We start from the raw sequence: 17,202 nt of genomic DNA, 5'->3' as shown, positions 1-17,202 counted from the left end.
TCTCCTGTCTCAAGATTCAGCTTCTACCCCTTCTGTTGTATTTTCCTCCTTCTTACTTAAATTATAGTGATTCATAAATATTTCACTGTAAAGGGGCTGAATGATTAAACATATCAGCTTCATCAGTATCAAAGGCCTTGTAATAATACCCCAAATAGCTCAAATTTAATGAGCATTGTATAATGCTTTATGTGTATTTGTTTCGTTTAATCCTACAAAACCCTTATAAGGAAGGCACTGTTATTATCTTCCCATTTGGCAGATGAAGATATCAAGTCACAAAATGGATAAGTAACAGTAAAACTAGCTGAGCCAGGACTGAACCTAGACAATCTGGCTCCAGAACCTGCATTTGTAATCACGAAGATATACCATGCTTCAAAATAGAAAATTATATCAGCATTAGAATGTATAATAAAAATCACCCGCTCTCTTCCCTCTCTTATCTCCAAATCGGGAGGATTCAGCTGAAATGCTGCCTCCTGTACTCAGTCCCAGCAAGAAGTCATTATTTCCTTTTCTGATTTTCCATTGCCCCATTTATAGACCTCTCTAAAGGCACTTTTCACTTTCAACCTAGAGTATAGGACTGCATGAAAACAAAGGCCAAGATGTCATATATCTGCTCTATTTATTTTCTACCTCAGCCACAATTAGCACATTGCCTTGAATATTATGGTTGTTCATTAAATTCCTGTTAAGTGAATTTATTGGATAAAATGGGATAGCATATAAATTGATCAATGGCAGTTATCTCTCTCTAGACCATATGATTTTTTCATTCCTCACAATGTCATGCACAAGTAGAAACTTAGTATTTCTTGAAACTGTTGAAAAGTCTCTAAATTCCTATACTCAAATGAACACTAGCTCAGAAGTGGAAAAGTATACTGACTACTCTGTAAAATTGATCTGAAGGCCACCTCCATGTAGAGTCAACACTAAGCAGGGGTAGGAATCATGAAGCAATGAAATCTAGAAGTATATTCTTCATGTTAATATTTTCCCTATCTCCCAAATCTGTTAAAATTTCAATAATAACAATAACAATAATATCAGCAAATATAATTTTAACAGTTACCATGCATTTAATACCTTCTCTTTTTCAAACACTTACAATCCATCATCTTATTTAATCCTTATTGCAACTCTGTGAGGTATTTTTATTTCCAATTTACAGATAAGGACAACCAGGCTCAGGGGTTTAAATGACTGACAATGTCACCCAGCTCGTAACTGGCAGACCTGGGATTCAAACCAAGGTCTCTTTGATTCTAAAGCCTGGGCCCTTTCTACTTCATCTAATATATCACTAAACAGACTCATGAGGCTTTTTATTCTCTTCTCTAACCTACTACCCAAATACAGATTTTGTAGACGCAGCATCAAATTTTATCTCTTTTTTTAATTTGGAGACAGCATGGTTGTACGTAAGATCTCAGACACAGGATCAGGCAGACCTGAGTTTGAATACAAGCTCCATCACTAATAAGCCATATATCATTGGACAAGTGTATTAGTCTGTTCTCACACTGCTATAAAAAAAGACCTGAAACTGAGTAATGTATACAGAAAAGAGTTTTAATTGGCTCATGTTTCCTCAGGCTGTACAGGAGGCATGGTTGGGGAGGCCTCAGAAAACTTTCAGTCATGGTGAAAGGGGAAGCTGGCATGTCTTACATAGTCACAGCAGGAGAAAGAGAGAGAAGGGGAAGGTGCTACACACTTTTTTTTTTTTTTTTTTTTTTTTTTTGAGACGGAGTCTCGCTCTGTCGCCCAGGCTGGAGTGCAGTGGCGCGATCTCGGCTCACTGCAAGCTCCGCCTCCCGGGTTCACGCCATTCTCCTGCCTCAGCCTCCCGAGTAGCTGGGACTACAGGCGCCCGCTACCACGCCCGGCTAATTTTTTGTATTTTTAGTAGAGACGGGGTTTCACCGTGTTAGCCAGGATGGTCTCGATCTCCTGACCTCGTGATCCGCCCGCCTCAGCCTCCCAAAGTGCTGGGATTACAGGCGTGAGCCACCGCGCCCGGCCGGTGCTACACACTTTTAAACAACCAGATCTCATGAGAACTCACTCACTCTCATGAGAACAACAAGGGGTAAATCCACGCATACCCGTGATTCAATCACCTCCCACCAGGCCTCTCTTCTAACATTGTGGATTACAATTTGACATGAGATTTAGGCTGGAACACAAATCCAAACCATATCAACAAGTTACTTATCCTCTCTGAGTCTCAATTTTCTCATCTGTTAAAGGGGATTAAAACTAGTACCTCACTGGGCTATTGTGAGGAAAAATGAGACAATGCATATAAAGACCTCAGAAATAATAATTACTCAGCAAAGGTTACTAATCTTTGCTATTGCAAAAATAGCCTTGCCTATTTGTCATAATTATACCACATATTGATAATCTGTCAACTTTTTTGATATGGAGGAGATAAAAGAACACTGGTAACTGTTGACTCTTTCAAGCCAAGGATGAAAGTAAAGATAATCAACTCTGGTGAATGGTAAAATGGAGACATCATTGCAGCACTATTCACAATAGCAAAAACATAGGAGTCGAGCACAGTGGCTCATGCCTATAATCCCAGCACTTTGAGAGGCTGGGTTGGGAGGATTGCTTGAGCCCAGAAATTTGAGATCAGCCTGGGCAACTAATTGAGGCCCTGTCTCTCTATTTAAAAAAGTAAACAGTAAAACAGCATGAAATTGACCTAAATGCCCATCAGTGGTAGACTGGGTAAAGAAAATGTGGTACACATACATAGAATACTATGCAGCCATAAAAAAGAATAAAATGACGTGCCTTGCAGCAACATGGATGAAGCTGGAGGACATTATCCTAAAGAAACTAACACAGGAACAGAAAATGAAAGACCGCGTGTTGTCACTTATAAGTGGGAGCTAAACATTGAGCATATACAGACACAAAGAAGGGATCAACAGACACTGGGGCTTACTTGAGGGTGGAGGGTGAGGATGAAAATACTACCTGTCAGTACTATGTTTATTCCCTGGGTGACAAAATTATCTGTGCACCAAACCCCCATAACATGTAATTTATCTATAAAACAAACCTGCACATGTACCCCTGAACCTAAAAGTTAAAAAAAGAAATCATTATGTCAAGAAGATACCTTTGTGTGTATGTTCATCACAGCACTGTTCACAATAGCCCAGATGTGGAATCAATCTAAATGTCCATCAATAAATGAGTGGATAAAGAAAATAGTTTATGCACACAATGGAATACTGTTCAGCCATTAAAAAGCATAAAATAATGTTTTTACTAGCAACATGAATGGAACTGGAGGCCATTATCTTACTTGAAACTCCGGATTCTTAGAGGACTAGCATAAGTATCAAATAAGTTGGGTTCTAGTCCTGGCTCTCCAACTTACTAGCTGGGTTATTTTGTTAAACTCTTTAACCTTTCTGTGCCACAGACTCCTTCAACTAAAATATTCTTTCTAATTTAAAATGTTATGGGGTAAATAATATGCTACACTTAAATAGAATTTCTAATTTATAAAATGTATTTCCGTTTTCTCTCATTTGTTCCTTATAACATCCATGGGGGATGCTCGGGAGGTGTTTCTACTCTGTTTGAACAAATCAGAAAACTATGGCCCAGAAAAATTACAGGATTTGCTTAAGGTTGAATGTTCTTTCCACCACACCATGTTGAATTTAAAACTGAGGCTTTATGGTCAGTTTAATAATCTACTTTTTAAAATCCAGACATCCATGCTAACATCCGTGGAAGGAAACCAAATTCAACATGGCATGTTTTCATTTACCATTAGCAAAAAAAATGATGAATCTTCATGGACAAATTTGGGCATGCCTTTATGAGTACAAATTTCTGAATCTAGTTGAAATGTCCCACCCAAACCACATAGTCTCAGCCTGTTATCTCATTGCACAAATAAAGACTTGAATAAAAGGAGGTTAAAAACCTAAATGAAAGCAAAAATATGAGGTTAATCCTGTTGCTTAAGACCTAGCCAGAAATCAATAGTAGGTCTAGTATTAGGGAGTTGCAGTCTAAATCCCACGTATTTGACAAAATCCACCATTTTACTTCCAACCTACATCAAGGCACTTGGCTACAGGGAGTTCTTTCAGTTTTATAATTGCAGTAGCTTTTAATCATGATAACAAGTTAAAGTCTAAGGAGGCTCATTATTCTGCTTATAAGATAATCCTACTTTATTTTACTATATTGAGAACTCAGGGTAAAATATGGTGATAACTATGAGCAAAGGCAAAGAAAAGCACTATCCAAAGTTATCTGTTGTCCACTGAACAGCTAACTCAATTCATTTTCTTCCAAAATCAGCAGCAGAGCATTTTTGCTCTCCTATAACTATTGAAAATCATAGTTTCTATCAAAACTGAACCAATAGAAGGACACGGTGTTTCTCCAACCATTTAATTTCACAAGGAGTACTTAGTATGCTGCAAACTTTTCCCTTTGAGGGTCAATGCAAATTTGTTCTCCTTTTGCTTCCTCTGAATATTGAAAAGTGAGCTCCAATGCTATAAAATTTTTCTTGAGTTCATATTGTTGTGACAGGAGTGTGCATTTTCACAGAAGAGGAAATACATTCTCTAAGGAAAAATGAAAATGAATTTCTCCTTAAAGAAGAAACAAACAAGATCTGGGCATGTCATCAATTGATGACAACGACGTCTCTCTGGAAATACCTTGTTAACATTCTATTAAAATCATAGGCAACTCCCAAGATTCTAAACAGTTTCTGAATCTTTAGATAGTGTGATTTTTGTGAAAACTTTTCCATCAAAATCAAAAAACAACTGAAATTTATTCTCCAATGTTCTTTCATCTTCCCTCATTAATATATTTCTCTAACATCTCACATTTAGTTTGCACCTCTTTTGGAAGTGTCAAGAATGGGAAAGAGCTTTTAGAAAAGAAGAGAGAGAAAATTCACAGACATACTCAAATCACTCCAGTTCTGGGAATGCCTCAGATAATGAATCTCACACCTTGATATGTGTCAAATGTAATACAAAAATGGCTTCAAATAAGGGGTATCTTTGGCTGATTGGCATTGTAGGCTTCATAAATATTTTTGCTTTCATAAGTATAGAAGAAAGTTCAAAGATCTAAATTCTGAACTAATTTAGATTTGTAAGTCTTTGAAGTTCCATAGCAAAAGCTATAGATATAGATATGATAAAAATTGATATTCATTTCATTGACAAACCTAACTCCCTCATTCATAAGAAATGAGACCGTTTTAAGCTGTAACTCAATCCCAGACAAATCTGCCATTCACTTGCAAAGCCCATCATTGGCTTTTTGCAATCCCCATTCACATGGTTCCATTTATGCTGTTTTGTTGGTGGTGGTGGTGGTGGTGTACTGTGTTTGCTTGTTTTTTTTTTTTTTTTCTATGTGATCCTCTTCAGAGTTTTTTTTTATTATTTTATTTATTTATTTATTTATTATTATTATTTTTTTTTTTAACGGAGTCTCACTCTGCCACCCAGGCTGGAGTGTAGTGGCTGTATCTCGGCTCACTGCAAGCTCCGCCTCCTGGGTTCACGCCATTCTCCTGCCTCAGCCTCCCAAGTAGCTGGGATTTCAGGTGCCTGCCACAAGGCCCGGCTAATTTTTTGTATTTTTAGTAGAGACGGGGTTTCACCGTGTTAGCCAGGATGGTCTCGATCTCCTGACCTCATCATCCGTCTTCCTCGGCCTCCCAAAGTGCTGGGATTACAGGCGTGAGCCACCATGCCCGGCCTAGAGTTTTCTTAAAGTGCATAAAACAGAAAGAAAGATATTTGAGCATAGGAGATTTTTCTTATTTTTTATTTTTAAAATTTGTTTGTTTTGGATTCAGGGAGTACATGTGCAAGTTTGTTACATGAGTATATTGCATGATGCTCAGGTTTGGGCTTCAATTGAACCTGTCACCCAAATACTGAATATAGTAACTAATAAGTAGTTTTTCAACCCTTGCTCCCCTCCCTCACTCCCCCCTTTTAGAGTCCTGAGTGTCTCTTGTTCCAATGTTTATGTCTGTATGTACCCAATGTTTAGCTCTCACTTATCAATGATAACATGCAGTATTTGGTTTTATGTTTCTGCTATAATTTGCTTAAGGTAATTTTCTCCAGCTTCCATGTTGCTGCAAAAGACATTATTTCATTCTTTTTATGGCTGCATAGTACTCCATGGTGTATATGTGCTGCATTTTCTTTATCCAATCCAGTATTGACAGACACCTAGGCTGACTCCAATTCTTTGCTATTGTGAATAGCACTGCAATAAACATGCAAATGCAGGTGTCTTTTTGGTATAATGATTTATTTTCCTTCGGGTATATGCCCAGTAATCGAATAGTTGGGTCAAGTAGTAATTTTACTTTCTGTTCACAAAGGAGATTTTATTACAGATCAAATAAAAAGTTATCTTCATAAAGAATGAATATTAATTTATCTTAAGAACTTGAAAATTCAAACTCTTTTAAGTGCTAGATGATCACAAGTTTTCTATTTGACTCTAACCATTTCTTAAGTATAATGCCCTTGGGGCTTAAGTACTCTCAAAGTTGCTGGAATCATTATGCTTTCTGTAAATTGTTTATTCATATTTTTGTGAAATATTCAATATAGCTTTGCTATAACTACCATAGTCTTCTACTATGTCTTAATTTTAATTAATGAAATATTTTTGCAGTACTAACAGAGAGATGTGTTTTCATATATAATTCTCCTCCATAACTACACAGGGATTTTCCTCTGAATTCATTCTTATGAGAGATAACTTACTTCATTTGCTTGAAAAGCTTTGTAATATTTTTATTGCTAAAGAAAGAGCAGCTCTGAGCATTGTTTGGCTTTAAAGAATGAAAATGGTCTGGCACAGTGGCTCATGCCTGTAATCTCAACACTTTGGGAGGCCAAGGTTGGGGAATTGCTTGAGGCCAAGAGTTCAAGACCAGCCCTGGCAACACAGTGAGGCCCTATTTCTACAAAAGAAAAAGTTCAGCCAGTCGTGGCGGTGTTATCTTACAGTCCCAGCTACTCAGGAGGCTGAGGTGGGAGAATTGTTTGAGCCTAGGAATTCGAGGATGCAGTGAGCTATGATTGTACCACTACACTCCAGCCTGGGTGACAGAGTGAGACCCTGTCTCAAAAATAAATAAATAAGAATGAATGAATAAAAGAAACCTTAAAAATCATTGAGTCCAACCTTCTCATTGCACTCATGATGGAAGTGAGGCCTAAAGAAGAGAAAGTATTTGCACATATGGGAGGCTAAAGAACTATGAATCTTTAAGAATGTTTTCATGGATGAACAAATGGATCAATTAATTGATTGATGGATGATGGATGGATAGATGAGTGATGAATGGGTGCATAAACTGGGGGACCAATATATATATATATTTTAAAATAATAGTATTTGCAAAATGATCTAGAAGAGAAACTATAAGTTTTCAACCTAGGCAGAACTGGGTTTGAATTTCAACTCTGCCACCTGATAGCTTTGTGGCCTTCGGAATGTTAGTTAACTTGCTGAGTTCCATTTTTTTAATCTGAAAAATGGGGATAATGAAGCAATGATGAAATTGAATAAGATGATATCTGTATAAAGTATCTAGCAAGTGCATCCTACACAGTAGGTGTTCAGTAAGTGTTTGACTCTATCCTTTTCTGTGACTCTTGCATTTTAATTTATAGCTTATGGAAATGCCAATGTTATTTCATAGAAATACCATGGAACTTCTTTACCATAGGTGACTCTAATCCAGTGTTTCTCAAAGTGTGGTCCCTCAGACCAACAGCATCAGGAACACCTGAGAACTTTTAGATTTGCAAATTCTTAGGTCCCATACTACACATACAGAGTCAGAATCTCTGGAGCTGGAGCCCATACATTTCTCTTTTATTAAATCCTTCAGGTTATTCTGATACATATTGAAAACTACTAATCTATATAATTGATATCTCTAGAACTGCTCGGTTTTCTAGAGCTACATAAATGCATAAAGACTGTATGAGTTAGTTTTCACACTGCTATAAGGATACAACACAAGACTGGGTAATTTATAAAGGAAAATGGGACTCATAGTTCCACATGGCAGGGGAGGCCTCAGGAAACTTACAATCGTAGCAGAAGGGGAAGCAGGCACTTCTCACATGGCAGCAGGCAAGAGAAAGAGACAGAGAGAGAGAGAGAGAGAGAGAAAGAACACAACTTATAAAACCATCAGATCTCATGAGAGCTCACTCACTATTATGAGAACAGCATGGGGGAAACTGCCCTCATGATCCAATCACTTCCCACCAGCTCTCTCCTTCAACACATGGGGATTATGGGGATTACAATTTGAGATGAGATTTGGATGGGGACACAGAGCCAAACCATATCAAAGACCTTTGATTGTGTTTTTTCCTGCGGTCTCTTCTAAGTTATGACATTACATGTACATGCCATATTATGTCAACCATGATCCAGGAGGTGACATTAATTGACCCTTGAGCTCCAGTGACAGCTTTCTAATTAAACATAAACTTCACCGTGTCCGTGCATTGTGAGAATGTCCTTGTTTTATAATGATAACTCTAAACTGTCTCAACAGTTTTTAGAGGAAGCCACTATATGTCTTTGTTAAAAACCAAAACCTTCATGTTTCTTTAAATCTTACTTTAAATTATGAATTATTCTTTATAATAGTAATTCAAGACTAGTGAATACTCATGCTGGTAATTCAGTGAAGAGTGTATTTTTGTTTGAGTTTATAAAGAGCAGAATTAAGCATGGGCAAACAAACTCTAGGTCCTTTGACATGATTAAAGAAAGTTTCGTAAGTTGACCCATACAACCTTACCCAAGAAACTCTGATCTGTGGACACAGTGCCTAAGAAGAAACAAACATTTTTTTGGAGATGAAACTGCTTTTGCAACTTAAACCTTTAGAGTGATAACAATACCATTATCTCCTTTGCCATTTCTTGACCCAGGAGCTGGAGAACCAAAGGGTTCATTGATCACTGTAAGAAAGATAGAAGAGATAGCTACTGAAAGGTTTTGAAGGATCAGCATAAAGTCCTTAGGCCAATTAAAAGTTAATCACCTGGACTTGAGCATTAGAGATTCAACTATACTGAAGTTTCAAACAATTTCAACTGTACTCTGAATATTATTATTTCAGCTGGGATAGCAAGCCAAAAGTAGCTTCCACAGACCAAGTCATTTGGGCCGTGAAGCTAAAACAACTGAAGTTCCATGTCAACAGTGAGAAGAAAATTCATACTGCTTTTTTAATGCTATTTGCATTATGCTTCTATCATGTTCCAGTCTAATATCTTCAAGAGCAAAAGGTAAAATTCTGCAAACTTTTCAAGGACTTTTTACCATGCATATAGCAGATGGCTGAGTTTTGAAGGAAGAAAATTGTAAAACTGGCATAGCAGGAGATGAGTAGGGAGAAAGGTGATGAGCAGACAGAAACTCCTTCATCTGGTCTCATCAGCAGCTCTCTCATCCCTCTGTCCCACAAACACATTTGACACTGGGTAGCGCTGATCCAATTCCTGGTACCTATATTGTAATGAAATTTTAAATTTCTGAATATATATAAATAAAGACTATAGTCAATTGAGTCAAGACTGTAGAATACTGTCAGAAGGCAGACTGTGTAGTTAGAAATGTATAATACACATAATTCATAGAAAATTATAGTACCTAAACAATTTTTTAAAAAAATATTGAGCATATCAAGCCCATGATGCCAACAAACATAATGTTGAAAATGGATAACATACATATTTAAGCTTTAAAAGGGAGTCAATTTAAAGAAAAATGGTAAGCAATCAATAATAATGGTGAGGAGGTTATGGCATATATTAGAAAAGTAGTGAGAAAATAACTAAGATTTAAGCTTAAGGAAAACTATTAAAATCCAGGCCTTAAGCAAGCAGAATACACATACACCATCCCATGACTGAAACAGAAAGAAACTGAATCCCTGAACAGACCAATAACAAGTTCTGAAATTGAGGCAGTAACAAATAGCCTACCAACCAAAAAAAAGCCCAGGACCAGAGGGATTCACAGCTAATTCTACCAGATGTTCAAAGAAGACCTGGTACCATCTCTACAGAAACTATCCCAAAAATCTAAAAGGAGGGACTTCTCCCTAATTCACTTTCTGAGGCCAGACTCATCCTGATACAAAAACCTGACAGAGACACAACAATAAAAGAAAACTTTCAGCCAATATCCTGGACGAACATTCATGCAAAATCCTCAACAATACACTGGCAAACCAAATCCAGCAGCACATCAAAAAGCTAATCCATCACGATTAAGTAGGTCTGATCCCCAAAATGCAAGGTTGTTTCAACAGAAACAAATCAATAAATGTGATTCATGAAATAAACAGAACTAAACAAAAAAAAAAACATATGATTATCTCAGTAGATGCAGAAAAGACTTTTGAAAAAATATTCAACATTCCTTCAGTTTAAAAGTTCTCAATAAATATTGAAGGAACATACCTCAAAATAATTACAACCATATATGAGAAGCCAAGAGGCAACATCATACTGAATAGCTGAATAGCTGGAAGCATTTCTCTTGAATATAGGCACAAGACAAAAATGCCCTTTCTCACCACTCCTATTCAACATAGTATTGGAAGTTCTGGCTGGGAAAATCAGACAAAACAAACAAAGGACATTCAAATAGGAAAACAGAAAGTCAAACTATCCTTGTTTGCAAAAGACATGATCCTATACCTAGAAAACCTGATAGTCTCAGCCCAAAAGCTTCTTAAACTGATAAATAACTTCAGAAAAGTCTCAGGATACAAAATCAATGTGCAAAAGTCACTAGCATTTCTATATATAAAAAACAGTCAAGCCAAAAGCCAAACCAGGAACGTTGTGCAAATTATTTCATCATCCAGGTTTTAAGCCTTGTACCCATTAGTCATTTTTCCTGAACCTCTCCCTCCTCCAAACCTCCATCCTCAGAAAGGCCCCAGTGTGTGTTGTTCTCCTTTATGCATCCATGTGTTCTCATCATTTAGCTCCTACTCATAAGTGAGAACGTGTGGTATTTGGTTTTCTGTTCCTGTGTTAGTTTGATAAGGATAATGGTCTCCAGCTCCATCCATGTCCCTGCAAAAGACATGATCTCGTTCTTTTTTGTGGCTGCATAGTATTCCATAGTGTATATGTACCACATTTTCTTTATACAGTCTATCGTTGATGGACATTTAGGTTGATTCCATGTCATTGCTATTGTAAATCGTGCTGTAATGAACATACATGTGCATGTGTCTTTACAGTGGAATGATTTATATTCCTTTGGTTACATACCCAGTAATGGAATTGCTGATTCAAATGGTACTTCTGTCTTTTGGTCTTTTAAGAAATCACCACACTGTCTTCCACAATGGCTGAACTAGTTTACACTCCCACCAACAGTGCATAAGCATTCCCTTTTCTCTACAACCTTGCCAGCATCTGTTATTTTCTTACTTTTTAATAGTAGCCATTCTGACTGGTCTTAGGTGATATCTCAGTGTGGTTTCAATTTGTTTTTCTCTAATGATCAGGGATGTTGAGATTTTTCATGTGATTGTTGGCCTCATGTATGTCTTCTTTTGAAAAGTGTCTGTTCATGTCCATTGCCTACTTTATTATGGGGTTGTTTTTTCTTGTAAATTGGTTTAAATTCCTTATAGATGCTGGACATTAGACTTTTGTGGGATGCATAGTTCGCAAATATTTTCTCCCATTCTGTAGGCTGTTTACTCTGTTGATAGCATCTTTTGCTGTGCAGAAGCTCTTTAGTTTAATTAGATTCAATTTATCAATTTTTTCTTTTGTTGCAATTGCTTTTGGTGTCTCTGTTATGAAATCTTCATCTGTTCATGTATCCTGAATAGTAATGTGTATGTTGTCTTCCAGGATTTTTATAGTTTTTGGTTTTACATTTAAGTCTTGAATACATGTTGAGTTAATTTTTGTGTGTGATGTAAGGAAGGGGTCCAGCTTCAATCTTCTGGATATGGCTAGTGAGTTATTTCAGCACCATTTATTGAATATGAATTCCTTTCCCCATTGCTTGTTTTTTTTTTCAGTTTGTTAAAGATCAGATAGTTGTAGGCGTGCACTCTTATTTCTGGGTTATCCATTGTGTCCCATTGGTTTATATGTCTATTCTTGTACCAGTACCATGCTGTTTTGATTACTGTAGCCCTGTAGTATAGGTTGAAGTTGGGTAGCATCACGCCTCCAGCTTTGTTCTTTTTGCTTAGGGTTGCCTTGTCTATTCGGACTCTTTGTTGATTCCATATCAATTTTAAAATAGTTTTTTTTCTTGTTTTGTGAAGAATGTCAATGGTAGTTTAATGGGAATAGCATTGAATCCATAAATTGCTTTGGGTAGTATGACTATTTTAACAATATTGATTCTTTCTATCTGTGAGCATTGAATGTGTCTCAATTTGTTTGTGTCATTTCTGATTTCTTTGAGCAGTGGTTTGTAGTTCTCCTTGTGAGACCTTTAACCTCCCTGGTTAGGTGTATTTCTACGTATTTTATTCTTTTTGTGGCAATTGTGAATAGGATTATAAGTATAAGAATGCTTATACACTGTTGGTGGGAGTGTAAACTAGTTCAGCCATTGTGGAAGACAGTGTGGTGATTTCTTAAAAGACCAAAAGACAGAAATACCATTTGAATCAGCAATTCCATTACTGGGTATGTAACCAAAGGAATATAAATCATTCCACTATAAAGACACATGCACATGTATGGGTATGTAACCAAAGGAATATAAATCATTCCACTGTAAAGACACATGCACATGTATGTTCATTACAGCACAATTTACAATAGCAATGACATGGAATCAACCTAAATGTCCATCAACGATGATAGACTGTATAAAGAAAATGTGGTACATATACACTATGGAATACTATGCAGCCATAAAAAAGAATGAGATCATGTCTTTTGCAGGGACATGGATGGAGCTGGAGACCATTATCCTTATCAAACTAACACAGGAACAGAAAACCAAATACCACATGTTCTCACTCATGAGTAGGAGCTAAATGATGAGAACACATGGATGCATAAAGGAGAACAACACACACTGGGGCCTTTCTGAGGATGGAGGTTTGGAGGAGGGAGAGGTTCAGGAAAAATGACTAATGGGTACAAGGCTTAAAACCTGGATGATGAAATAATTTGTACAACAAGCCCCCTTGATGCAAATGTACCTATGTTCCAAACCTGCACTTGCTCCCCTTAACTTAAAATAAAAGTTAAAAAAAGAATAGAGCAGCATATATATTTCTAACCTAAACTCATCAAAATTTTATAGTAAATAATGAAATATTGGTTATATTTAGACTGTACTTAATGAATCAGTTTTTGAGCTGTCAGGGACCCTAATAATCAAATTGGCCAATGATCTTAATTTGAAGCAAACACTGTACTTTATTTGAGAGAGAGAATTTGAATTCGTATCAGTTTCTAAACATACTTCCTTTTAGTAAGTTCAAATGTTTTATTTAATTTGATGAGGGTCTCTTTTTATTGTCCTAGGTTTTAAGTTACGACTAGATGCCTAGTTAATCTGTGACTCAGACCAAAATATATTTTATCTCTGTCTTTCTCAGAAAGCCAGAAATATCCAAAGTGAACTTACGCAATGCGGTTGTATTCACTCACACAAATAATTAATGTTACCTGTAGAAGTTTGCAGAGCAAGGACTCTAAGCATAAGTCTTCCTCCAGTTTTCCTGCAGACTACCTTTTCTTGGATATGTGTTTCACTGGAGAGAAAAAAGGTGAAAGAGAAAAGTGTTTTTTAATCAGTTTTTTTTTTATTAAAAGGTTCCAAATAGAACCCAATGTATTGTTACATGTTTGAGTCTGTCTTGCCATAATGAAACAATATACCAAGGGGAGTTTGCATTTGGCCTGCTCATCTTGCTAAGGCACTGACTTAGAAGTCTAATTATAAAGATTTATTGTCAGTACCAATAGCATTAACTATGACCCCACTGATTCTCCAGCCAAACCGATAAAGAATATATACATATCACCCACATTCCAAAGTATGTGTGTGTATGTATGGATTTTCATCCACCAAGGAGACACTAGCTGTAATACATTGCACACATGCCAGACTGTAGTATTGGGACAGAAATAGGTGGACACAGAAGAGTGCCAGGATGATGAGGGGTAGTCTAAATCTTATCACATGAGAAACAGTTAAAAGCTATTTCACCTAAAGACGAAGAAGACTTAAGGAGAATATCAGTGCAATTTGTATAAATTTGAAGGGCGATTTGTACTGAGAAATTAGAACTTATTTTGTATGGCTGAAAGAGCAGGATAAAGACTAAGGAGACAATTTTCATAAGGCAGACTTGAAGTCAACATAAGGAAGAACTCTCTGGCAATAGTAAAATGAGCTGTCTGAGTAAATGTTAAGTTCTCTTTTCCTGGAGAGACTTGAGTCTAGATTGGATGAGTGTTTGTCAGGGATGTTAGAGAGAATGTTAGTGTGAGAGTGGGTTAGATAACCCTTATAGCTTCTCAAAGTCGTTCACTCATTCATTCACTCTTTACACAGATATTTACTAAGCCCCTACTAAGTTCCAGGCACCATTGTAAGCACTAAAGAAACAGTGGAGAGTAAGGCTTTTTTTTTGGTCTAATGAGGTAACCTTCTATGAATTCAAACAAATAAATATTTCGTGTAATGTCTGATAGTGAAATTGTTAGAAAGAAAATAACATCTGTGAATCACATGCTCCTCTGAAATGGAGATCTTTTGATTTAGAGACCAGCACTATGCCCATTAAACTTTTCTTTCCCCAAAGACTTCAGGCCTGGGCTCTGTCAGACCAAATTGGAAAAGAGAAACTAACACTGGTGATTCCCTTTAAAGCATATTACAGGATACTACAGGAGGCTGAATTAATAGTGGGAGATTCACAGTTAGCAAAAAAACATGTTTCTTGACTCCTAAACCAGTAAATTTCTCATTCTTCCTTCCAGAAAAGCATGGCTTTAGTAACCAAAATGTAAACAAGGAAAGCAATATATGCTAGTTAATGCTCTTCAATCACCATTATAAATTATTGTTTCATAGACATTGTGTGGAACTAAGAACAAAACAATTGAGGCATACCTGAGCACGCAGCTGAATGCTACTGTCATGTCAACCATAGACAAAATTGTTAAGTAAGCAGCTTTTTGTTTTCTTTGGTGCAGAGATAAGAAAAGGTATCTTTGCCAGTCTCTTCATGTCATACCAACAGCTCTCTTATGTGGCAGGTCTCTACATTCATTTTTCACATATCTACCTTAGAAACCATGTTCCAGGTTAGTGAAGGTCCACTATGAAGACAGGGGTAGCAAAATTGCAACCTACAAAATTGGATATAATACAATCAGATATATCTGTACTTGTGACAAGTCTGTACCTGTGATGTTCACCCACCTACCCTGATGCTCAGACAAGATAGAGGTGCTTGAAATGTGAAAATGCAAACAAATGAGAGGACTTTCTCAGGGAGATAAATTATACCAACAGCCAACTGTAAAATGAATTAGAAACAGCCACCCTGCTCTGGCCTAATCAGCAAAAAGTAAAGCAGAGCCTAAGACCCCTGGTCATCCCCACTCCCCTGGGTATTGCGTCGAAATGAAACATCACTTGATGCAGAAAACAAAACCAAGTCTAGTCAAGTCTAGAGAAGCATTGCTAAAACATGCGATGGAGGGGAGCAGGGGATGGGTAGTAAAACAGATAGATGAATGTTCACAAAGACAAACAAACAAATACAAATGGCAATTTAAAAAGATAATAGTAAATTTTCCAATTCTGATTGAGATAGAGGAATAGGGGCCACATAGAGAGTATTGTCCTGCCTGCCAAACTCTTTGTAAGCATGTAAATCACCCTGAGAACAAGACATTTACAAGTGATGATTTCAGAGGAGGGAAAAGACTGGCCAAGACAAGACAAGGGCTCTTGTCTCCAAGGTGTGCAAGTTGTTTTCAACTCCTAGTTCCTGAGCACTTAGCCAGGGCAACAGTTGCTCACTGTTGACTCCATATTGGTATAGGACAGAAAGCTGGCCTGGGTCCAGGCATTTGACAGAGTCTTTGGTGATTACTCTCTACAGGGCTGGTCTTCAATTGTGCAATAAGCAAAATGTGATCATCTTTCCTCTCCCCTTCCTTGTTTCCTGTTCAAAGGCCTTTTATCCCTCCTAGTGATTCCTACCTGTTAATCCAGTGCTTTCCCACTGAAGTGCCAGTGACTTCATAGAATGCCCCATCCAGGCACCTGTCTTCAAGGACTTGATGTAAGAGGCTGTATCAATTTCCTAGGGATGCCATAACAAATTACCACAAAATATGTAGCTTCAAAAACAGAAATGTATTCTCTCAAAGTTCTGGAAGCTGAAAGAGTACAATCAAAGTGTCAGCAGGACCATGTTCCCTCTGAAAGCTCTAGGAAAGAATTTTTTTCCCTCTTCTAGCTTTTCATGGCTCCTGTAATTTGTTGGCTTGTGGCTTGTCAATGCATCACTCTAATCTCTGCCTTCATCTTCACATGGGCATCTTCTCTGTGTGTGTCTCTTTGTCTTCACATGATCTTCCTATAAGGATACCAGTCTTTGAACTTAGGGCCCATCTTAATCCGGTATGGCCTTATCTTAACTAATTACATCTTCAAAGACCCTATTCCAAGTAAAGTCACATTCTGAGGCTCCAGGTGGACATAAATTTCAAGAGGTCACTATTCAACCCCAGAGAGAGACAATGTTTAATGCAAAAGAATATATTTCCTTAGTAAAAGAGAGATATTAAATATAAAATGGCAAATTTCAGACAGTGGAACTGAGGCGAAGGTGACAATTTAGGAGACAGGATAGACATCTGAAGACCCACAGATCCCTTCTAAAGTAGACACATATACCACCAGAGTTGATTTTATTTTTGAAAAAATTAGAATCAAACAAGTTTTAGTTATTCCATAAATGTTAGAATTTTGGAAATATTGAAATTACATTATTCATTTTCACTCCATCGTTAATGAACATTCTCTAATTACAGGGTTTTTCAAGGTACAAAATGCAGTGAAAAAGCTATTCTATGTTGTAAC

At 37.0% G+C, this 17,202-nt stretch overlaps 1 protein-coding gene across 1 annotated transcript in view; it reads right to left on the bottom strand.

Annotated features, from left to right (window-relative positions):
* The window catches only part of LPAR4 (lysophosphatidic acid receptor 4), a 106,004-nt gene that overhangs the window by 67,707 nt on the left and 21,095 nt on the right, over window positions 1-17,202 (bottom strand). Inside the window, exons 2-3 of the mRNA XM_009439288.5 lie at window positions 15,217-15,455; window positions 13,764-13,849 (exon numbers count right to left, since the gene is read on the bottom strand). The gene's annotated coding sequence lies outside the window, so the exon portion shown is untranslated. The remainder of the gene's footprint in view (window positions 1-13,763; window positions 13,850-15,216; window positions 15,456-17,202) is intronic.

The sequence above is a fragment of the Pan troglodytes genome, chromosome X (genome assembly GCF_028858775.2).
Source record: "Pan troglodytes isolate AG18354 chromosome X, NHGRI_mPanTro3-v2.0_pri, whole genome shotgun sequence".
In the NCBI taxonomy this organism is placed as follows: Eukaryota; Metazoa; Chordata; class Mammalia; order Primates; family Hominidae; genus Pan; species Pan troglodytes.
The sequence above is the reverse complement of the archived record's forward strand: the minus strand, read 5'-3'. Positions and strand labels throughout refer to the sequence as shown.